This window comes from Mixophyes fleayi, chromosome 10, assembly GCF_038048845.1.
Source record: "Mixophyes fleayi isolate aMixFle1 chromosome 10, aMixFle1.hap1, whole genome shotgun sequence".
NCBI lineage: Eukaryota > Metazoa > Chordata > Amphibia > Anura > Limnodynastidae > Mixophyes > Mixophyes fleayi.
In genome coordinates this window covers 8,731,820-8,756,006 of record NC_134411.1, presented here as the reverse complement: position 1 = coordinate 8,756,006, position 24,187 = coordinate 8,731,820, and the positions used below count along the sequence as shown (strand labels likewise).

At 42.5% G+C, this 24,187-nt stretch overlaps 1 protein-coding gene and 2 long non-coding RNA genes across 5 annotated transcripts in view; 1 reads left to right on the top strand and 2 right to left on the bottom strand.

Annotated features, from left to right (window-relative positions):
• The window catches only part of LOC142103406 (uncharacterized), a 50,161-nt gene extending 34,872 nt beyond the window's left edge, over window positions 1–15,289 (bottom strand). For all 3 annotated transcript variants that reach the window (XR_012679338.1, XR_012679336.1, XR_012679337.1), the window contains exon 1: window positions 15,225–15,289. This is a non-coding gene — a long non-coding RNA (uncharacterized LOC142103406). The remainder of the gene's footprint in view (window positions 1–15,224) is intronic.
• Window positions 15,290–18,037: 2,748 nt separating this feature from the next.
• Window positions 18,038–24,187, bottom strand: part of LOC142103691 (uncharacterized) — a 27,572-nt gene continuing 21,422 nt past the window's right edge. The window contains exon 5 of the long non-coding RNA XR_012679422.1: window positions 18,038–18,678. This is a non-coding gene — a long non-coding RNA (uncharacterized LOC142103691). The remainder of the gene's footprint in view (window positions 18,679–24,187) is intronic.
• Window positions 23,689–24,187, top strand: part of IRF7 (interferon regulatory factor 7) — a 24,751-nt gene continuing 24,252 nt past the window's right edge. Inside the window, exon 1 of the mRNA XM_075187819.1 lies at window positions 23,689–23,735. The gene's annotated coding sequence lies outside the window, so the exon portion shown is untranslated. The remainder of the gene's footprint in view (window positions 23,736–24,187) is intronic.

Genomic DNA, 24,187 nt, shown 5'->3' with positions numbered 1-24,187 from the left:
AGAAAAACATAATTTATATATTTACAACAAAGTCCCATATTTTGTACATTTTTGAAGACTTTTCCATTTTTTCTACCACTACCAATATTTTCTGGCAAAACTAATTTTACTTTCATTTCCTGCATATTTGGAGATCTATTTATGATGCCAACGTCAAAAAGTCCCTCCATATTTTATGAATTAAATTACTTGATTAGTAAGAACAAACATTGAACAAAGTATTAATTTTGCTTATTATTTTTTGCAAAACAAGCAAAAGCAAATTGCAATTCAGCATCAGCTTGCAACGTCAACCACAGCTTCTAGGTTCCTAAACCTGACCACAAAATAAACACAGCTTTGTGTAACACAACCCACAAGAAACTTGAAGGTTACTTAGACAATTTCAGGTAGCTGTACTTTTAAAATTAAGGCTGGTTACCCACTGGCGTTAGGAAAATGATGCAGCGTATTAAACATGGTCGTATTTGAAATGCAGTGGTAACCACAGCTTCCACAAGTAGTTGCGAAGGATACACTCCACTGACCCCAAAGCATATACTTGCAGAAAAACACAAGTAAACAGAGCGGTTTGCATCCTCGCACAATGGAGACGGCGCACAATGATGCAAGTTGCACCATCAAGACCTTGACACTTCACAAGAAAGAGAAGCAGGATTCCATAGGATGGCCTACGCTCCTGGGAGTCTGGAAAAACTCCCCGAAATTAAGTGGAAAGGACTCACCTCTAATGTGTGCATTGTATTGTATGGAAATATCAGGAAAAGAATATTGAATTATTACATTATATTTAAAACAACAAACATAGATGAATCCAGAATAGGGCAATCAGACATAATGACCCCATCATGTTAGATAGCTCGACTCTGAGAAGCAGTTAACAAGGCCTTATATATGTAGTACAACTTATGCACAGTACATCATAAAATTAGCAAGCACAGAAATCACACTTCTATGTGAAAACAGATATGCTACAACTAATGGTAAAACACCAAACTCTATGATTTTGTGGGACCCAGTCAAAAGCTGCAGCTTAACTTTGTCAAAGGTATATTCCAATCTATGTTCACATATCATTCATCATTCTATGGTGTCTATTTATGGCTTTGCATTTTCTCTACACTTATTATAATTTCTCATCTCAATCATAAGAAATGGATTAATTTGGCTTTTTATTAAAATTCTTCAGCCAGGACAGAGACTCCTATAAGAGCCTGTCACGGAGTCTATAGCAAAGTGATATCAATTGTGATCACTTTACTTCCATGTTCTGACCTGGCTATGTATTGTGCATGCATGGCCTGCAAGCCATTCATTCTCAGAAAACAATTAGCAGAAGTAGGGATGCGAAAAGCATGAAGCCTGCTGGGGAGGGATCCGAAGATCCCTCTCCTGCAATGCTCTCCCCATAGGATAGAATGGCGCGTTAGCAATCGGGATAAAGCTTTGAAAAGCTAAGGTTTTCAGAGCTAGATAGATTGGTCCAGACCGTTGTCCCCATTTTCAATGTATATCGCTGATATTTCCTTCGTTAGGCTAATGTTAAATAGCCCCATAACTTAATCTTGCCTTAGCCATGCAGAAACCGACTTCTGCATTATGTAAGGCTTCAAAACTAGGCCCCTAGAGAAAGAGAAATCTTTAACCAAGATGATGATGATCCTTTCTCAATTCCACCATGTTCATTAACCCTTACAATGTAATAAACACATCCAATATTAAAGATAACGTTTCCCCCCCCCCCCCAGTATAATTATATAACATATTGATGTGCTCCATGTTGCTAAAAATGTTTAATGGCCAGAAATAGTACGTGTAGAGTCAAATGATAACATATTTTTAAGGAATCTATTATCTGTTTTGATTGCAAGTCTATTTATTAATATATGGTGATAGGACTCATTTTCTAGAAAAATCACCTACAGCAATCATTCATTATTATTTAAATCTCGCTGAGGCAGCTGAGCAGCAAGGGTTAACTTATCCATTTGCCAGACCAGTCCCTTGGGCCATGGGATCTGAAAGCCCAGATTTATATATATACATATATATATATATATATATATATATATATATATATATATATATATATATATATATATTAGAGATGTGCACCGGCCACTTTTCGCGTTTTGGGTTTTGGGTTCTGATTACCTTCAGGTTTTGGGTTCTAATGGGTTTTGCCAAAACACCCCCCTCAAGGTTTTGGGTTTGGGGTTCTGATTTTTTTTTAAAAAAAGCATAAAAACTGCTAAAATCCAGATTTTTGGGGGTTTTTTTTCACTCCTACGCTCTTATTAACCTCAATAACATTCATTTCCACTCATTTCCAGTCTATTATGAACACCTCACACCTCACAATATTGTTTTTAGGCCAAAAGGTTGCACCGAGGTAGCTGGATGACTAAGCTAAGCGACACAAGTGGGCGGCACAAACACGTGGCCCATCTAGGAGTGGCACTGCAGTGGCAGACAGGATGGCAGTTTGAAAAACTAAGCCCCAAAGAGCACATAATGCCAAAAAAGAAGTGCAAGATAGAATTGTCCTTGGGCCCTCCCACTCACCCTTATGTTGCGGAAATAGGACATGCACACTTTAACAAACCAATCATTTCAGTGACAGGGCCTGCCAAACTACTGTGGCTGAAATGATTGGTTTGTTTGGGCCCCCACACAAAAAAAGCAATTCATCTCTCCCTGTACAACGTAAACTGGCTCTACTGAGGCAAGATGTCGTCCTCATCCTCATCCTCTGATTCCTCGCTCCCTTCAGTGTGTACTTCCTCATCCTCACACATTATCAATTCATTCCCGCTGGACTCCACAATCACAGGTCCCTCTGTAGTCTCTGGAGGCCATTGCTGGTCTTCATTGAAGAATTGATAATTCATTTTGATGGACATCATCTTCTCCACATTTTGCAGATGCAACCTTCATCGCCGCTCACTGACCAGGTTCCCCGCTGCACTATAAACTCTTTCTGAGTACACACTGGAGGGGGGACAACTCTGGTAAAATAGAGCCAGTTTGTACAGGGGCTTCCAAACTGCCTTTTTTTCCTGCCAGTACAAGTAAGGACTGTCTGATATGTCTACTTGGATGCTGTCACCAAAGTAATCCTCCACCATTTTTTCAATGGTGACAGCATCCAATGCAGCAACAGTAGACATGTCAGCAATCGTTGGCAGGTCCTTCAGTCCGAACCAGATTTTCAAATTCGCTCCTGCCTGCTCTGCGTCCCCGCCAGCGGGTCGTTTAGGAAATCTCAGCTGTTTCCTCGCAGCCACAGCTGTGGAAGAAAATGAAGGAGGAGCTGTTGCCATGTCACGGTCCTCTTCAGATGACAATCTCCTGATCAGCAGGTCTTTGCACCGCTGTAGACTTGTGTCCGCCGGAAACAGAGACACAACATACGCTTTAAACCGAGGATCGAGCACGGTGGCCAGAATGTATTCCTCTGACTTTAAAAGAGTGACCACTCTCGGATCCTGGCAAAGCGTACGAAGGGCTTCATCCACAAGAGCTACATGCTTTGTGGAATCGCAATGCTTTACCAGCTCCTCCCTCACTTTCTCCAGCTGCTTCTGCAACAGCCTGATCAGGGGAATGACCTGACTCAAGCTGGCAGTGTCGGAACTGACTTCTCGTGTGGCAAGTTCAAACGGCTGGAGAACCTTGCACAACACGGAAATCAGTCTCCACTGCGCTTGATTCAGGCGCATCCCCACTCCTTTGCCTATGTCGTAGGTGGCTGTGTGGGCTTGAATGGCCTTTTGCTGCTCCTCCATCCTCTGCAGCATATAGAGGGTGGAGTTCCAGCGCGTCACAACCTCTTGTTTGAGGTGATGGTAGGGCAGGTTCAGGCGTTTTTGATGGTGCTCCAGTGTTCGGTAGGCAGTGACAGAATGGCAAAAGCCACCGCAAGCATATCCTGCACACCCCTGTCACTTTTAAGATAATGCTGCACCACCAAATTTATTGTGTGGCCAAAACATGGCACGTGCTGGAAATTGCCCATATGTAATGCCCGCACAATGTTACTGGCGTTGTCCAACACCACAAATCCCCAGGAGAGTCTAAGTGGGATAAGCCACTGTGAGATGATTTCCCTCAGTTTCTCTAAGAGGTTGTGCCTCTTACTGAAACCGGTGATACACAACGTTGCCTGCCTTGGAACGAGCAGGTGTTTCGGAGATGCTGCTACTGATGCTGCTGCTGCGGAAGGTGATGCATCTACCCAGTGGGCTGTCACAGTCACATAGTCCTTAGTTTGCCCTGAACCACTTGTCCACATGTCCATGGTTAAGTGGGTACAACCGCATTTTTCAGAGCACAGAGGACACTTTTTCGTACTTCTCTGTACATCCCGGGTATCGCCTGCCTAGTGAAGTGGAATCTAGACGGGATTTGGTACCGGGGATACAATACCTCCATCAACCGTCTAAATCCCACTCCACTGATGGCGGACACCGGACGCACGTCTAAAACCAACATAGCTGTCAAGGCCGCAGTTATCCGCTTTGCCATAGGATGACTGCTGCCGTACTTCGTCCTCATGGCAAACGACTGTTGTACGGTCAATTGCTTAGTGAAAGACGTAGCGGTCTTACGACTTCCCCTCTGGGAAGATGACCGACTCCCAGCAGCAACAGCAGCAGCGGCAGTAGTAGGCGTAGCGCTGCAGGATCCTCCGGAAGAATCCCAGATTGAAGAGGACTCAGTCATGCCGGTGACATGGCCTGCAGGACTACCTCCGATCCGGATCAAGGAGGAAATTGACTGGTGTGGATACAACAGGACCAAGGGATTTAGGTGTCCCTGGACTGCTGACGGTCCTAGCCACAGTTCCTGAACTAAACAAAGAATTAGAAAGGGTCTTCAGATGACGTATAAGGGAGGATGTCCCTAGGTGGCCAAGATCCTTACCCCTGCTTATTGCAGCTTTACATAAGCTACATATGGCAATACATTTGTTGTCCGGATTGAGATAGAAATAATTCCAGACCGAAGAGGTGGATTTATTGGTCTTCTGCCCAGGCATGACGATGGGCTTTTTCATCCCATGGACAACAACTGTTTCCCCCCCCCCCCTGGTGCCTCATTTAAGCAAACCACATCAGCATCCTCCTCGTCAACTTCCTCCTCAGCGCCAGCTACATCAATATCCTCCTCCTGGTGTACATCATTGACACCTTCATTATCAAAATCTGGAACTGCACTGTGGGTGATTCTACCAGCATATGCAGAGGGCGTGCTGCAAATGGTGGAAGGAGCCACCTCTTCCCGTACAGTGATGGGAAGGTCAGGCATCGCAACCACCAACACCCTTGGACTCTCCTTGGGGATTTGTGATGCCATCTCTTTAGAAGGCAGAGTTGTTTGCTGTGTTTTTGATGACAGCTTAACTCTCTTAAATTTTCTAGAGGGGGGAGGAGGAGGGCTTAGATCGTTGTGTGAAGCTGAACCACTAGTCATGAACACGGGCCAGGGTCTAAGCCGTTCCTTGCCACTTCGTGTCGTAAATGGCATATTGGCAAGTTTACGTTTCTCCTCAGATGATTTTAATTTCTTTTTTTGGATCATTTTAGTGAACTTTGGCTTTTTGGATTTTACATGCCCTCTACTATGACATTGGGCATCGGCCTTGGCAGACGACGTTGATGGCATTTCATCGTCTATGTCACGACTAGTGGCAGCAGCTTCAGCATTAGGAGGAAGTGGTTCTTGATCTTTCCCTACTTTATCCTCCAAATTTTTGTACTCCATCATATGCAGCACAAGAAAGCGTACCCCTAAACCACACACACCCGGCAAGGGCTATAAAATTATATGCGGCACAGGACAGTACCACTGGACTGGAGTTATACAGCAGTACCACTGGACTTATACTGCATGATCAGGGAACTTTGTTAAATAGCAGTACCAATGGACTTATACTGCAGGATCAGTGAACTTTGTTATATAGCAGTACCAATGGTCTTATACTGCAGGATCAGTGAACTTTGTTATATAGCAGTACCAATGGACTTATACTGCAGGATCAGTGAACTTTGTTATATAGCAGTACCAATGGACTTATACTGCAGGATCAGTGAACTTTGTTATATAGCAATACCAATGGACTTATACTGCAGGAACAGTGAACTTTGTTATATAGCAGTACCACTGGACTTATACTGCAGGATCAGTGAACTTCGTTATATAGCAGTACCAATAGACTTATACTGCAGGATCAGTAAACTTTGTTATATAGCAGTACCAATAGACTTATACTGCAGGATCAGTAAACTTTGTTATATAGCAGTACCACTGGACTTATACTGCAGGATCAGTGAACTTTGTTATATAGCAGTACCAATGGACTTATACTGCAGGATCAGTGAACTTTGTTATATAGCAGTACCAATGGACTTATACTGCAGGATCAGTGAACTTTGTTATATAGCAGTACCAATGGACTTATACTGCAGGATCAGTGAACTTTGTTATATAGCAATACCAATGGACTTATACTGCAGGAACAGTGAACTTTGTTATATAGCAGTACCACTGGACTTATACTGCAGGATCAGTGAACTTTGTTATATAGCAGTACCAATAGACTTATACTGCAGGATCAGTAAACTTTGTTATATAGCAGTACCAATAGACTTATACTGCAGGATCAGTAAACTTTGTTATATAGCAGTACCACTGGACTTATACTGCAGGATCAGTAAACTTTGTTATATAGCAGTACCAATGGACTTATACTGCAGGATCAGTGAACTTTGTTATATAGCAGTACCAATGGACTTATACTGCAGGATCAGTGGACTTAAAACATAACTTTTATTGTCCAACTGTTGCCCGAGTAGATAATGTCAGCTTGAGATAATATTGAGCCGCAAAATCTGATTGAGCAGTATTAAATATCAGCAGGCTATAATATAAGAAGCTGTTGCCCGAGTAGGTAATGTCAGCTCAAGTTGATGTTAAGCTGCAAAGTCTAATTGAGCAATATAAAGTATCATCAGGCTATATTGATCTAAAGCGGAGGTAGCGAAAATTGGAGGAAACTGAGTAACAAGAATCTCTGGGGTTATGTGAAATACCCTACCTAGTAAAAACTGGGGAGCGATTCTTGATTGAAATAAGAGGCAATGAGGATAGGTGAAACAAAACGCCAACGCTTCTTGGCTTTTTCAAGGCAAAAGTCTGAAAGCTGTTTTCAATCCAAGCTCCAATGACCGAGTGAAGATGGCGGCGGGCAGCGGGGAATAATATTAATCCGGATCTTGCGAGATCCGACAGCGGGGTGATGACGTTTTGCCTCGTTCTGAGTTTTGCGTCGGGCGGGAATCCCCGAACAGTGCTTGGATCCGGGCTCGGATCGGCACTGTTCGGGGGTGTTCGGATTTCAAAAATCCGAACCCGCTCACCCCTAGTACAAATGTGTCTACATTGCGTATTTATTTCAAATATATTTTATAACTGTACTCGCATTCAAATGTTTGATGAGCATAAAACAAGTGTTACTACGTAAGAATCAAAACCTTTTCTAACACATATCCATCTATCTACTTTCACTTGTATATTCTGAAACACTAGTGTGATCCACTAATGTCATACTTGCCAACTTTGACAAGATTGATTTCGTGAGATACAGTGGGAGGTGGGCATGGGCTCAGTGAATCGCGTCACTTAGCCTCGCCCCCTAATGGACACAGTCATTCTGGCCTAGTAGAGCAAGGGGCGTGGCCACGTTGACGCATGAATCGTGTCATAATCCCGCCCCTGCAATTTAACTAATGAAGGGACAAAATCCGGGAGGCTGCCCTGCACTCCCGGGAGTGGCGGAGGACTGCCATAAATTCAGGAGTCTCCCGGAATGTCCAGGAGAGTAGGCAACTTAGCGTAAAGTGCTCTCATCAGATGCTGTTTAGTGGTAACTGCTTTACTTAAGTCTTCTGCGATACTTTCACTAAATCCCAGACGAGACCTCTTAACCAGGACAAGACCCCCATAGCTAGCTCACTTTTAAAGGGATGTTTCTTATTAGTGGTGTTAAAGGAAAGCTGTTGGGAGAGCAGAAGTTATGGGTAATCATGGGGAATGAAGACAGTAAACAACACAAGTTGATAAAAGGAGTATTCACAAAATACAATGCATATATTAACCTATGTATATTCAGACACAAATAAGTTTTACAATATCTATAAAGGGTTACATTTATATCTATCACTTATCACTACAATTACATTTCTTTATTGTACCTAACTGAATAATTAAATGAGCAGTAAGGCCCCTAGGCCCTGACTGTCAGTTACTCACTTGATATGTGCCTCAGTCTCTAGCTGCAACAGGTAAATCCGACTCCCACTTCACCTACAACAAAAACACAAGAGTTCAAAAAAGCGATGTTAATATTTATTGACTTATCTTTAAAGCGACTCTGGACATCACCGATGGACCCTAATGCTGACTGCAATTGATCTCGATTGAAGAGATGTCCGGCACTACTGTTTACTGTCATCGCGACTTGTATTCATCTGAATTTAAAGGGCCAATGTCGGGCCCCCGCAGGTTAAGTGTTTAAACACTTAACCCGACATCACCGATGGACCGAGATCACTTGCGGTCAGCATTCGGGTCTATCGGTGATGTCCAGAGTCGCTTTAAAGTTAAGTCTATAAATATTAACATCGCTTTTTAAAATTTTCGTGTTGTTTTTTTGCAGGTGAAGTGGTTGTCGGAATAGTGGTAATCGTATTAACGATTACCACCGACTATCCGTTATTGTTCTGTTACTAAACAATTGGTGAATGTCCGTTAGCAGTGATTCGTGTGACCTGGGCTTGTGTTAAAGTTTGTCGTATTCATTTGTGTGTGTTGTGTGCGCATTGAAGTGGTAGTCTGCGCTGTGGCTCAGGTGATGGTGGTCTCTGCTGGCTTTCTGTACTTTAAATGCTTTCTCTATAATTACTTTATTTATATACTGTATATCTACCCTAAGTCTTAAGAAATCTATCTTTATTTCAAACTAGAGGTTTTCTTGACCTTTATCCTTAAATTTCCCCTTATTTTCTCTCTTACTCTCTCCTACCGTTCTTTTAATTCCTCTATGATTAAATTTGTCACTTAGAGTCTCTGGGCCTGAGTCATTAAGGAGAGTGAAGCATAAAAGAAGGACTTACTTTGCATCTGGGCAAAACCATGTTGAATTGGAGGGGGAGGTAAATTTAAAGTGTGGGGAGATTTAAATTTCAATGTAAAAATAAAGCTATCAAGTATTTGTGTGCTAGATGAAAGAACAGTCAGTATTTTCCTTATGTGCAAAATAACAAACTAATTTGCACCCCTTGCATTGTAACATGGTTTGCCCCGGAGAACATTTACTCCTTTTTTTTGCCTTACTTTCCTTAATGACTCAGGCCCTGTGTCTCCATGTCTCTACTTTTATCCCAACTCCTCTCTTAGTAATCTATTTTGGTTTCCATAAATCTGTCCCTGTTCACCTCTGTTTCTGCCCTCAGCTGTCTCTGTAAGTTTCTCTAACTCTTACTCGCTCTAATCCTCCATCTTTCACTGACTTGCTTGTCTAATCCTCCCTCTGTCATTCAATCTCCCCTACTCCCGCTTTCCCTTTGTTTTTGTAGCTACTCTTGACCTGGTTTATTCTATTCTGTAATAGCTCCTCCCTCATCAGGAGCACGCCTCCTTATTTTTGATTGGCTCTCTAAGTGGGACAGTTTCAGGTTCTCTCATGGTCATTTGGCGTCTGTCCTCATAGAGGGAAAGTCTCTGCTCTCTCGAGCTTGGCTCAGTCTGCTTTAAACCTCATACCTGAGGTTGACCAGTGTTATTTCTCGCCCTGCTAGAGGAACAATAACAAATTTTATTAAACAATGCTGTGCACACAGTATTTGTTAACATTTCTTATTTGTTTACAATCAACGTTGCAGTGAAACAGAATTATGGTAAAAGCAGTGCAGGCATAACATTCAATAGCAGCAATACATTTTACAACATAGACTTAAGTCACAATATCAAACCTCTTTCAAAAATAAAATAAAAAATAGATTTGTTAAACTAGAGTAAATGATTACAATACATGCAAGTACAGTTCTAAATATCTAAATCCAGATCAAGGAGGCATACATACCTCATAACCGTCCCAATTTAGGCAGGACAGTCCTGATCTGAGGGCTCTGTCCCTACATTCGGATCGAGGGGGCTTTGTCCCGTGGGTGGGAAATTTGGGAGATATGTCTGATTCACTGCTGCTCTGAATGGGTGTGCACGGTGATGGATAATGGATTATAATAAACTTCTACATACAAAAGGAAGGTGAGTAAAAATAGCGTAGTGATGATAAGTGTATATATATATATATATATATATATATATATATATATATATATATATATATATATATATATATATATATATATATATATATATATTGGGCCTGATTCATTAAGGATATTAAATGAAGAGGTATCTTATTTCTGTCTCCTGGACAAATCCATGTTACAATGCAAGGGGTGCAAACTAGTTTTCTGTTCTGCACATAAGTTAAATACTGACTGTTTTTTCATGTAGCACACAAATACTTGATAGCTTATTTGTACACTGAAATGTAAAGTTGATATTTGTGTGCTACATGAAAAAACAGTCAGTATTTAACTTATGTGCAAAACAGCAAACTAGTTTGCACCCCTTGCATTGTAACATGGGACTGATATAAGAATCCTCTTCATTTAAGATCCTTAATGAATCAGGCCCATTGTGCCTATCTTTATTTAACTGCACATGGATGTGCACAAAAATAAACAGAGTGAACATTAGACTAATCCTGGAGAGGTCTAATTTAATAATGAGTGAAATCCATTTTGTGGAACAAGATATTTAAATGAGCTTGCAGCAGCGTAAACAGCAGATGCTTGAAGGTATTCCTGATTTTGCATGGTGCAAGTTTCCTAACAGTACACATAGAAGGTATAAGTGTTATCAAGCATACCGGTGTAAGTATGCTGCAAGTAAGGTACACTGCACAAATAATACCACACACAAAGGTGTTTAAAAAAAAAAGGAACACGTGAGACTTGAAATAAGAGCGTGTTCCTGATGTTGCCTTACTGTCGGGTAAAGATAAGCAACGTTGTAGTGAAACTTCTCAAGAATAACGTTTTGCGGGAGAATAAACTCTGAGTTTTGCTTTGCCATTCCAACTGAGTGATTTAGAGTTTAACAAGTTGATGATAATAATTGATGTATATACACTCCTTACGCTTCGATGAACTATATTTAAGGCTGCTCGTATCAGGGGCGCACGCAGGGGGGTTTTCTGGGTCTCCAGAAACCCCTCCCCTCCGCTAACGAAGTGCCCCACATAGCGGCACTGTACTTACAGCAGCTCCGGCGCTGTCAAAGAAGCGTCCGCGGCAGGGCTGTATTGTATACAGACGCTTCTTTGACAGGCGCAGCAGCTATCTCGGGGTTTTTTTGTTTTGGTTTGGTTTTTTTGGGGTGAGGGGGGGAACCCCCCCCTAAAAACCCTGCGTGCGCCCCTGCGTATCTTAAGATGCATGCAATTTATAATACAGAAGAGAAAATGTGCAGTAGAATATTTGTACATTTGCAAACAGGCATCATTTATGTTAAACTTTAGATCAGCTATTGTATTTGTAAATTTGATTTTGGTAAATGTTATTCTTTGCATGGAGCTGGAATGAGCTGTGTTGTTTTTGTTGTTTGCAAATCTTCATGATCAATTGCAGAACAAGGTAAATATTTTGCTGAACAGTTTCAAAAATTTTGCTTATTTCTACTCTCATTTTAGTATATTAAGAAGAAAACTGACAAATTGAAATTATTGATAGTTCCTTGGTCATATGTGATAATAGGGTGTGTAAGGGTAAATTTATATGATTATTGATTTAATATCTATCACGTATTAAGCTTTAGAAACTGATATGTTATGCTATAACCTTAAGAAAAATCAGCAGATGTTGCCCGTGAACAGAAATATCTCAAGGATGCACAGCTGTATATTCCTTACAGATAAGACCCAAGGACTCAAAGTTGGGGGCAGCACAAGAATATTGGCAGCAAACCTGGAAAAAGATAACGCAGAAAGAAGAAAGAATTGTTTGAACTTTGATGGAAAACTGCAATATATATATAATTGTTGATTGACTTACTTTCATAATCTACCGTCTTATAATTGGTTGTTCAGCATCTATACCCCTAAACTTTTAAGTATAAATACAGACGCTGAAGCGGTCTCAAACTGGAACAGAATAAAAGCTGCTCAGCATTATATCATGCAGGTGTTGAGTGTTTTTCTGTTCACCAGTCAACTGAAAATCAAGGAAGATCTGACTGACATTGAAGGTGATTGATAGAAGTATCGGTGAACCCCGATACCTCAACAGGTGTACTTAATGGTTGCATATTGATTTATCACACCGTGGTCAAGACCATGCCCAATGTGGGTGTCCTTCATCATTTCAGTTTAGTGAAAGCAGTTTCGGTAGATTGAAAAGGGAGGAAGCAAGACTGAATTGGGTCAGTGAGAGAGTGGGAGGACATACAATTGTTCAGACGATTGTAGAAAAGTGTTCACGAATTTTGGATGCAAGGGGCAGCAGAGAAACGGTCCGGTAGTTATGGAGAGTGGAAAGGTCAAGAAAGGGTTTCTTTAGGATCGGGGAGATAAGAACATGTTTGAAGACACTGATCTGGACTACGACAGTTCAAGAAATAAGATTTTGTTGAAATTTAAGTGGATAGTTGTTAATTCAATTTATGTTTATTTGAAAATTGTGTATGTCTATTTTTATTTTATTCTCAGCAACCTCTGTCCATTATTCTAGGACCACTACGGTCCCAGTATACTGGAGGGGTATCAATCCTGTTTATAAGCCTGGCCACCACAGCCCAGGGTGGTCAGAAAGAGGTGCATTCAGTTGTTTGCCTCACATTATCCCCCAATGTGGGGCAAACACATTGGGCTGGTCATCACAGGGCTATGCACTGTGATGACCAGCATGGGGGTAGTTTTCGCTAAACTAGGTGGATCCCATGCTCACGGTCTCCCTGTTATAGTGGAAACCTGCACTCTATCTAGCGCAGGTGCTGGTTGAGTATTTGGGGGAAGGGGTACACTGTCAGTCTTGTAAATAATTATTTATTTTAGACAATTACCAGTGTAAGGGAACTATTTTGTCTCATTAAAGTGTAGGACAAGACCCAAGCTATGCCAGGTCTTAGCTGGTGCAGAATTCTAATCCTTTTGCAGAGTGGAAATGACCATGCAAGGAACTCCAAAATGGGAAGTGAAATATGAATCTCTTACAATAAATTATAACTTATTTACATGTAAATGCAGTTTGTGCACAGCAGCAATATATTTATAAAAATGCTTTAACAAAACAATTATGTCTAAAATTATATAATTTAATGGAAGAATAATGAATTCCTAGAACATTACTTCCCCTTTAATGGTCCAGGAATATAAGTACCCATCATGACTTTGTTAGAAGGATTCTTAGAAAGCAGAGTAACTGTGACAATTAGTAAAGTGTATAACTATTTCTCATGCCCACATTTCACAGAGATCATCTTTCTTTCTATGTCAGCTCAATCTGCACAGTGGAGCCCAAGGAATTAGAGCACAACAGAAAAGGGGGGACATACTGTATATTTTAAAAGTAAAATAGCCAATAAAAGAATAATTTCATATGGAAAAAAGCTACTATGATGTAGAGCAGGCCTGTGCAACCTGCGGCCCTCCAGGTGTTGTGAAACTACAAGCCCCAGCATGCTTTGCCAGTAGACAACCTGTTGATAGCTGGAAGGGCATGCTGGGAATTGTAGTTTCACAACATCTGGAGGGCCGCAGGTTGGACAGGCCTGATGTAGACAGCTTACTGCAGGTAATTAGCAAAGTAAAGAAAACACTGATATAATTTACCTACATTTGTGCCACTAGAGCAGTGATATCAGGGCAACTGCAAGATTTTGCGGCACCCTAGGCAAAGCTTCACCCTACCGTCCCTCCTCCCCCACTTCCCAGCCCAGCACACTCTTGACTTTTTGGAAAATTAAAATAATAACTCACATCTTTTCCTGGCTGGTGGGCAGGGCTGCAGACTAGATGCACTGATGTCCAGATGTACTGATGTCTGACACAGAATGCTTGCAAGGCTCTCCTGCTGGACAGGGGCAGACACAGGATTTCTAAAAGAGGCTTCAAATGTTTGATTTCAGAACAAAGCAAGAAAACTTGTTGCAATAACTCAGCAAAAAAAACATTTTTTACTTATCCTAAACACACTGATTACTATACACAGATCAACGAGGCATTACACCTGATACACACTGATCAGTATAGACAGGTCAATGAGGCATTACACCTGATACACACTGATCAGTATAGACAGATCAACGAGGCATTACACCTGATACACACTGATCAGTATAGACAGGTCAACGAGGCATTACACCTGATACACACTGATCAGTATAGACAGGTCAATCTGACTTTACACACCTGGTACACACTAATTGCTATACACTGGTCTCACACAACAAGACCATACACCTGGTAGACACTGACATGTTCCACTACCCAACAGCTTTTCTCACATGCCCCCCTGCCCACCAGTTTTTCTTACACATGCCACCCTGCTTACCAGCCTTTCCCTCAAGTACCACTCTATTTACTTACCACATACACACTTACACTATACACAGGTCACCATAACGTTACATACCTAATCCACACTGATCACTATATATAGATCCCACACATCCGGTACACACTGACATGCCCCTCTGCCATTTTCTCTACCATGTTAACCTCGGCCTAACAGTTTTTCTCTCACGTGCCCATGCTGCCCACCAGCTTTTCTCTCCCATGCTATCGCCCATTAGCTTTTCTCTGACATACCATCCTGCCTGCCAGATTTTCTCACACACATCACCCCCGGCCTGCCAGCTTTTCTCACACATGCCCCCCACTGCAAACCAGCAGCGTTGCCCACACATGCCCCTATGCCCAAAAGCTTTTCTCTCCCATGCCACCCCCTGCCCACCAGTTTTTCACCAGTGTGCCCCACATTACCCACTCTTTTTTAACATTTAGTAAAAAAAGCCGATTCCATAGCTATGGTTAGAACATATCTCTGCAATCTCTTGTAGAATAGATTAAATTGGGCATTACCCCTTCTTCTTACCTGATTTTCTTCCAGTGCAGTCAGCTACACAGGAACGTTTCCATCAGCCCACCTCCACTGAGTAACATGTGACTACAGCAATCACAGCCGAAACTGAGACACAGAGTGGCAGAAAGTGTCAAAAGCTTTTAATTCAACATGTCAGGTGCCTCTGGTGCCTCTCTCACCATGGAGGTTGTGGAAAGGGGGGGGGGGGCGCCTCTGTGGCGTTTCCCAAAGTTCGGCACCCTAAGCAGCAGCAGCCTAAATCTTGAGTAATAGGCAACCTGATACACTTCACATACCCTCTAGCCTTCACAAGGAACGCACATTACCCTTAATCTTAGTAATAGTTAATACAATACATTTAGTCAAAAAGATGCCTATCTGTAATAACATATCTACATGCATTTTAAACAAGGGTTACAAGCAATAATAAACAAATTTGAGAATAAAGCAGGAAGGAGCTGGGGTGTTGTAGGTGAATGCCAGGGCTGTCTGCTGCCCATCTCTGCACTAGAGTATCCCTCAATGCTCACCTGATGACACTGCCTCCTCTTACCCATATTTGCAGGCAACTGACTCTGACTTGCTCATCTGTTTTACCTTGTATATCAATCCAGGGCACCAACATCACAGGTGCTTTTATCCAAACTGTAGTTGCCCCAATTTGATGGTATCTCTGTTAGAGAGGCATGTTTGGTATCAGTAGCTGATGGGGAGTGCTGGTGCCGTATTGCCATTTGGAGGTTTTTATGGGTACCTCTTAGTAAGTTACTCTGAATTTAAAAACACATATATGTATGGATCAAAAACAGGGACACTCATTGATTAGAGTTAGGACCACCTTATTAGTAGAAGCGCCTTGACGGGGCAGGTGGCTTATCATGCATTTGTAAATGTGTGCAACTGAGAATTCTGCAGTCTTATGTACAAGTAGAAACAGCAGCTCTTTTACTGGTTATAGCAGTGTTCTGGGGGATTTTTCTATGTATTTGTTTCTTTCTGGATAACCCCACCAATTCAGGCACCAGCTATCAGGGACAGGCTGGGCCGGACCCATAGTGGGCTACCTTGGACTGGGTCACTGGGCCACCTGCATTTGTTTTCCTTTAAAATGTTCCTAATAGGCTACTGAGTTGGGTCTTTCCCCCCGGGCTAAAATTTGCAATCCCTCCCCTGCCTATAAATTGATTGAGCAACTTCCATTTCTGTATAGTTTAGAAAAAAGTAATTTTGAGGCCTGCATTTCTGTAATATGTGGCTATGTTCCCAATCATCTTGCTAGTCACGACATGAGAGATATGAAAAAGAGTTAAGCTTCTCCTTTAGATTTACCTATGCAGACATCACCCAAGTGAAAAGTATATACAAGCATAATTTTTATTTATCCCCTCCAAAGATCCGGGAGGGAAGGTGAACTACAAGTGCGGAGGGGGACAGGCCGCAGTGATTGTGTCATTTTGCAGCGGGGACCGGGCCAAAATGACTCAATCTGTGGGAAATCGCGTCACTGAGGCCCCTGTCCCACCCATTTTACAATGAAGTTGGCAGGATACGGGAAAATGTCCTGCTCTCCCGTGAGTCTGGGGGTCCTACCTGGAAAATTCAGGAGTCTCCCAGACCTTCAGGGAGAGTGGGCAAGGATGTATACAAATAACTGCAAATAAGTTGCCTTGAAATGGAGAGTCTCTAATAGCAATAGATTTTCTCATATCGAATTTAATCTGCATTCAAATGATTGAAACTGTTCTTAATATTGTTATGTAGTTAAAGCAGCACTCTCAGGTAGGATGAAAAAATTGCACTACCGAGGGGGACATTCACTGGAGTCCCGGGTACTGCTTTACGCAGCCATTTTTCTTGGGGCACCACAGTTAGTCTTATAGCCCCGGTCAAAAACCGGTGATAACACAAAAATTGTGGCTTCTGATTGGTCCTCGGACTCACACACCCTCCATAGCCATTTAAAAGCAAAAGTAACTCCTACGGCTATCCGGGATTGCAGATGTAATATGGATGCACAGAATTGGTGAAAAACTACCAATATATTGATACCTAAGTCTACAAGCCAGTACACCATAAGGAAATGAGTTATACCTTCATGACAATCGTTTATAACGTCTAGCCTTTATGTTATAGACAAAATGCCACTGTGACCAAGCAGTAGGACCCATTACAGGAGCAGAAGTTTGTGATACTTTCCCTTTATCATTTAAATCTGTGCTACAACAAAAAGTTCACTATTCAAACTTATTCAACTGTATATATTGCAACTGTACATCTACAGCTATTATAATTATTACTATTGATCTCTATTTATAGGACAACATATGAGGTCTGCAGCGCCTTACAGAGAGAAAACAAGATAGTACATGGTATAACAGTACAGATACTCAAAATTATTATATGTCTCTGTTTTAAATTACTGGTGCTAAAGTAAATATAAATATTCTATGAGGAAAGATAGGTTGGATGCATAACCTTTGTTTCACATAGAGGTACGTTTGACATCACAATCTTTCTGTATCAGTTTAGCAGATTTTACTTACTTTTGTGCTTTTTGGGCCTGATTCATTAAGGAAAGGAAAGCAAGAAAAAATGAGTAACTTTGAACCTTGGCAAAACCATGGTTTTTTTGGAGGGGGGAGGTAAATTTAAAATATGATGGCAGATTTATAATTGGGGTAGAGCATGTGCTAGAACAACTTTAAATTTCAGTGTACAAATAAGCTATCAAGTATTTGTGTGCTAGATGAAAAAACAGACAATATTTATCTTATGTGCAAAATAATAAACTAAGTTGCAGCCCTTGCATTGTAACATGATTGTGTCCAGGAGAAAACATACTCATTTTTGTGCCTTACTTTCCTTAATGAATCAGGCCATTAATGTTTAAATGCTCAGATTTGCTACATGACCACATTACTTTCAACCCATTATAACTCTTACCTCATACCTCTTCACCTATTTTCTGCAATTCACAATATTAAAAAATAAATATAACTTCTACACTTATGTGAATGTTCTGTGTAACCCCTTACTCCTCCTTAGTCACTCTTGCTTAGTGATCTCCTTCTGCAACTTTCAGTTCCCTGCACTCTCTAATTCAGCTACACCTATCCGATCCCTCGCCCCTCATATCCATAAATCTTATTGCATCTTACCACCCCTCCATGCATACACATATAAATCCACCATCCCCTCTCTCTGACAGCTCAACCCTTCCCGCTTTGTACTTCCTCACGCTTCATCTTACACAAACTGGAACTACCCTCTCCCTGATATATTTTACACCCCTTCTCCCAGAGTACTTTACAAAGCGTTGTACATTGTCCATGCCCATATACTTACATGACCCCCTTAACAGCACCGATAACAGCGTTGCGGTTCCCAGTGATGTCATCAAGTCGCACCGGCTTCTTCATTCATCGTGATTGCTTCCAGTCGATTGGTACATCAGTCGTCCTGGAGCCTGGTCAGGAAGGAGGTGTCAAGACAGCAGGGTAAGTCTTGTCGGAATAATCACCATCATTATTCCGTACCCCACCCCTCTCCCACACCCTCTGTCCTCCTTGTCATCCACCTCCTCTCCTGGTTGCTGGTAACATCTCCTCTGACACCAATAACCCTGCAGCTCTCTGTCAGATCCATCCCCCCATACCAACCCTCTCCTCCACTTCTCTACCCACCCTCTTCTCTAGGACACCCTTCACTCCCTTAACCATTGTGGCACTATTCTCTCCTGGTTCACCTTCTAGCTCTCTAAATGCTCCATCAGTGTATCTTAATTCTGGCACATACTTCGATCTACTCCCTCTATTGGTTGGAGTCCCTCCAGACCCTTTGCTTTTTATTCTTTATATGTCTTCTCTTGATTAACTAATATTCTCCTTCAGTCTTCACTACCACCTTTATGAAGTCCCAAATCTACCTCTCTTTGCCCCTGACCTCTTTCTCTTTTATCCCATGAGTCCAACTGCCTCTCTGAAATATAGCCAGAAAACTTCCCTTTCTCACTTTGGATGTTACCAAAATCTTTCTATTTTGTCTCATTATCTCCCGTCTTGACAACTGCTCACCTCCTGCTATGTGGCAGTCCCCTCAGTCATCTTTTACCTCTACAATCCATTCTGCCATGGAGAGACTGATCCTCCTCTCCTGCTGTCCCACTTTCTCTCACTCTTGCCCTCTTATATCTGCCTGTGAACCAAGCCTTGCTTCTTCTTTGATAACCACCTCTCACACCCGCCTCCAGGACTATCTCCCCTCTTATAGAACCCCCTACCCAGCCTGACCAGACTCCACCAACCTTCAATCTTTCAAGTGCTCTCTCAAAACCCACCTCTTCACTATAGCCTTTCCTAGCTCCACCTGATACTACCCCCTCTGAGTGTTCTTACAGGTACAGTTCCATTTCCACTCTGAGTTCCACTAGCTCCTATTGTCTCAGCATTGACCTCTCCCTCTAAACAATTAAGTCCTCGGGAGCAGGGCCCTCTCCACCCTGTGCACCTCCTGTGTTAACCTTGTATATACTTGTTCTGTTTTTATGTAGAATGCATATGCCTGTAAATAACACCTGAATAATCAGTGAGTTCTGATGTCAGTGCTCATAGTTGGTGATTTCTGATGTCATAACTTAAAATATATGGAAATGTGTATAAGGAAGGAATTATTACAGATATTAAAAGTTACCTTGGAGAGCCTTATGCATTTTTATGGCCACAGAGCTAAATGACAATATAATATTCAGGGCTGGTGGAAGCTCTAGTAGCGTGGAGCTCCCCAGCTGTCTCTTACCTTAACAGGTGGCATGTGGGAGGCGATGCCTCCTGCTCCTTTCAGTCTGGGAGAGTGGTTTGGCCAGTAGCATCATAGCCCAGCACCACTTTCCCAGCCCATCACTGAATTTGAGGAGGAGTAAGAATTAACAGCTTCGCAGGTAAAAGCTGCCAGTTGCTTCTCCTCCATGCTACCATCCGGCACTCTGCATGGGGGTGTTAACTATTGACGCCCTAGTTGACTGCATAGGTTCACCTAATGGCCTAAAGGGAGTGCTGACCCAGGTAATATCCTTATAACAGTGCTCAAAGTGGGGTGGTATGTGCTGCTATGACATTCCCGCTCTTCTCCCTACTTCATTTTAAGCTGCACAGTTGCTCTGCGATCCTTGCAGAGCATGTGTACATAAGACATACTGCCATGTTAATCCGGCCATGGTTCGTATGATCCGTTCCCCCTTCCATCTCTTACCCTGTGTGTCTTTGTCCGTCTCCTCTCTGACCTCCCTATGTGTGTCTGTGTCCTTCTCCTCCCTGCCCTACCTAGGTGTGTCTGTGTCCGTCCCCTCTCCATGCGTGTCTGTGACCGACTAGTCACATGGGTAGTGCACCGTATGACAGGTGCCGTCCCATGTGTACAGACAGACAGAAGAGTCTGTCTCTCCAACACAGCGTGAGTGAAAGAAGCTAAGTGTGAGGGAAGGGGCCGGGGGGGGGGGGCAGTTTTGTCCTAATGTAATGAGGAAAGGGGTGGGGTTGCCTGAATATAATGAGGTAAGAGGGTTGTCTTAATGTATTGAGGGATAGGGGGGTTTGTCTGAATGTAATTAGGGAAGGTGGGGGTGGCAATAATGGAGGAGAGGTGGTCAATTAATTTAATGGTGGGTGCTATTAATTTATTTGTGGATTATTACATTTAATAGTGGAACCTATTAATTTAGGGTGGCATAATGGAATCTTTAATTTAATTTAATACTGGGGTGATATGGGGAGAAGGATGTCTATTTATTAAATGTGAACATGAATTATTTAATGCCGAGGATGGCTGTGGGATATAGGTATTGCAAATTAGGTAAATGTAAATTACATTAATCTATTACCAAAGATCTTTGGGGGCAGGGAAATAGATTTATTTATTAAATGGGAATACTATTAATTTAATTTTGGAGCTGGTTGGAGGGAAATAGAGCTATTTCTTAAATATGTATGCTGTTAAATTTTTATTACATGTGTATGCTATTAAATTAACGCCAGGGAATAAATATATGAAACTGCTCATTTTGCAAATTGTTGAATATTGGTGACTTCGCAGGGGTAATTTAAATCGGCAATGGCTTTTAAAGGCATGTTCAAAATGCCCAGTTTCATACATTCACCCCCAGGACTGGTTGGAGGGAAATAGGTCTATTTATTAAGTGTGAATTCTATTACTTGTATTTCATTTAATAGTTGGAGTTTGTTGCAAGGAGGGAGGCCTAATTATTTAGTGGGTGTTACTGATTTAACGCTGGTTGCAAAATTACGCAAACACTCAAGGAGGGTTGGCAAGTCATTTTATGTTTAGCAATGTATATGATAATGCATAGACCCTAGGTTCCCAAAGTGTGCGCCGCGGCTCCCAGGGGTGCTGCGGCACTGACACAGAGGTGCCGTGGACAGGGGACAGAAAAATAAAAAAAAACAACTTACCAATCCGGCGGCAACGGGGACCCAGCATCCTCCTCCCTCCTCGCTTCTCATTAAATGTCGGGCGTGACATCATCACGCCCAACATTCAGTGACAAGCGGCAGGAGAGAGGATGCTGGGTCCCAGGCACTGCCGAATTGGTAAGAAGAAAAAAGAAAAGACAGAAGAAATAGAAGAAAGAAGTTCAAGTATGGTAAGTAAGAAACAGAGGGGAATAGTGATAGCAAACATCAATGGAGGGGCAAAAGAATGAAGGAGGGGGCAGGGTGAGGATGCAGAGGGGGCAGAGTGAGGATTCAGAGGGGGCAGAGTGAGGATGCAGAGGGGGCACAGAGAGTGCATGCAGAGCGGGCATAGGGAGTGGATGCAGCGGGGGCACAGAGAGTGGATGCAGAAGGGCACAGAGAATGTGGATGCAGAGGGGCACAGAGAGTGTGGATGTAGAGGTGCACAGAGAGTGGATGCAGAAGGGCACAGAGAGTGTGGATGCAGAGGGGCACAGAGTGTGTGGATGCAGAAGGGCACAGAGAATGTGGATGCAGAGGGGCACAGAGAGTGTGGATGCAGAAGGGCACAGAGAATGTGGATGCAGAGGGGCACAGAGAGTGTGGATGTAGAGGCGCACAGAGAGTGGATGCAGAAGGACACAGAGAGTGTGGATGCAGAGGGGCACAGAGTGTGTGGATGCAGAAGGGCACAGAGAATCTGGATGCAGAGGGGCACAGAGTGTGTGGATGCAGAAGGGCACAGAGAATGTGGATGCAGAGGGGCACAGAGAGTGTGGATGTAGAGGCGCACAGAGAGTGGATGCAGAAGGACACAGAGAGTGTGGCTGCAGAGGGGCACAGTGAGTGTGGATGCAGAGGCGCACAGAGAGTGGATGCAGAAGGGCACAGAGAATGTGGATGCAGAGGGGCACAGAGTGTGTGGATGCAGAAGGGCACAGAGAGTGTGGATGCAGAGGCGCACAGAGAGTGGATGCAGAAGGGCACAGAGTGTGTGGAGATGATGCAGGGGCACAGAGTGTGTGGATGATGATGCGGGGGCACAGAGTGTGTGGATGATAATGCAGGGGCACAGAGTGTGTGGATGATGATGCAGGGGCACAGAGTGTGTGGAGATGATGCAGGGGCACAGAGTGTGTGGATGATGATGCGGGGGCACAGAGTGTGTGGATGATAATGCAGGGGCACAGAGTGTGTGGATGCAGAAGGGCACAGAGAGTGTGGATGCAGAGGCGCACAGAGAGTGGATGCAGAAGGGCACAGAGTGTGTGGAGATGATGCAGGGGCACAGAGTGTGTGGATGATAATGCGGGGGCACAGAGTGTGTGGATGATAATGCAGGGGCACAGAGTGTGTGGATGATGATGCAAGGGCACAGAGTGTGTGGATGATGATGCAGAGGCACAGAGTGTGTAGATGATAATGCAGGGGCACACAGTGAGTTAGCTGTAAATTATTCTTTGACAGAAATATAATTGAAAAAAATATATAAAAATATTATTATTTATGTGAATCTTATTACATTTGTTGACCCAACTACTTATAAAACGGGACTGCTAGGTAATTATTTTGGAGGGGTGCCTTGAAGAAATTATGGAGACTCTAAAGGTGCAGCGAACTGCAAAAGTTTGGGAACCTCTGGCATAGACCCAACTGAATGTCAGTGCTTGGTGTTGAGGTGGTATGGATCATGTAGTAGTTTCCAGCACTAGAATCACGCTACAGTTCTAATAAGTCTGCACATACATCATCACTGTTCTTTGTGCCTGTCTCACACAATCCGATGACAAGTAGTAGTCAGTACAGCAAGTATGCAGGCTACGAGAACACTAGTAATTGATCACATGACTTCAAGGAAAAGGCTGCAGCTCTGCCTCATGGTATCATTGCAGCTCTCACTCATAATATAGGGAAACCTCCTTTTTGTTACGTGATCCAGTCTAATTGGCTATAGGCTAAAAGCTCTCCCATTACAGGGCTGGACTAGCTGGGTACATTAGTGACATTACCTCACAAACCACAGTAGAAGCAATAATTTCCAGATACAAGCTGAAAGGTAATCCACAGGCTTTAAGGGACAATTTAGTATCTGCATGGGTGCACGTGGATCTTCACTGCAGGTTCAGTGTATAGAAAGCTGCTTTGTGCTATATTGCTCTGTGACAATGATATTTGATTTCAAAGGGGTTATATTATTGAAATCCTTTAGTCTGTAAACGAGGATTGTGTAAGGAGTCAGTTGTATGCTGTATTCAAACGTCATATTGAGAGAGTATTTTATATCTACAGATAAAGAAAAGTTATATTCAATATTAAAAGTTATAAGATAATGTTCCTTGCACCCGTTCATGGGTAACTAACAAGCTACATTACGAAATGATAATGATAATAGAACACTAAAAATATAATAATAATAATAGAACACTAAAATTAGAAGTGCCATTCTAAAAAAAAAACATTTTCTTTTTTAATTCAGTCCATTGTTTATATTTTGATCTAACATTGTGT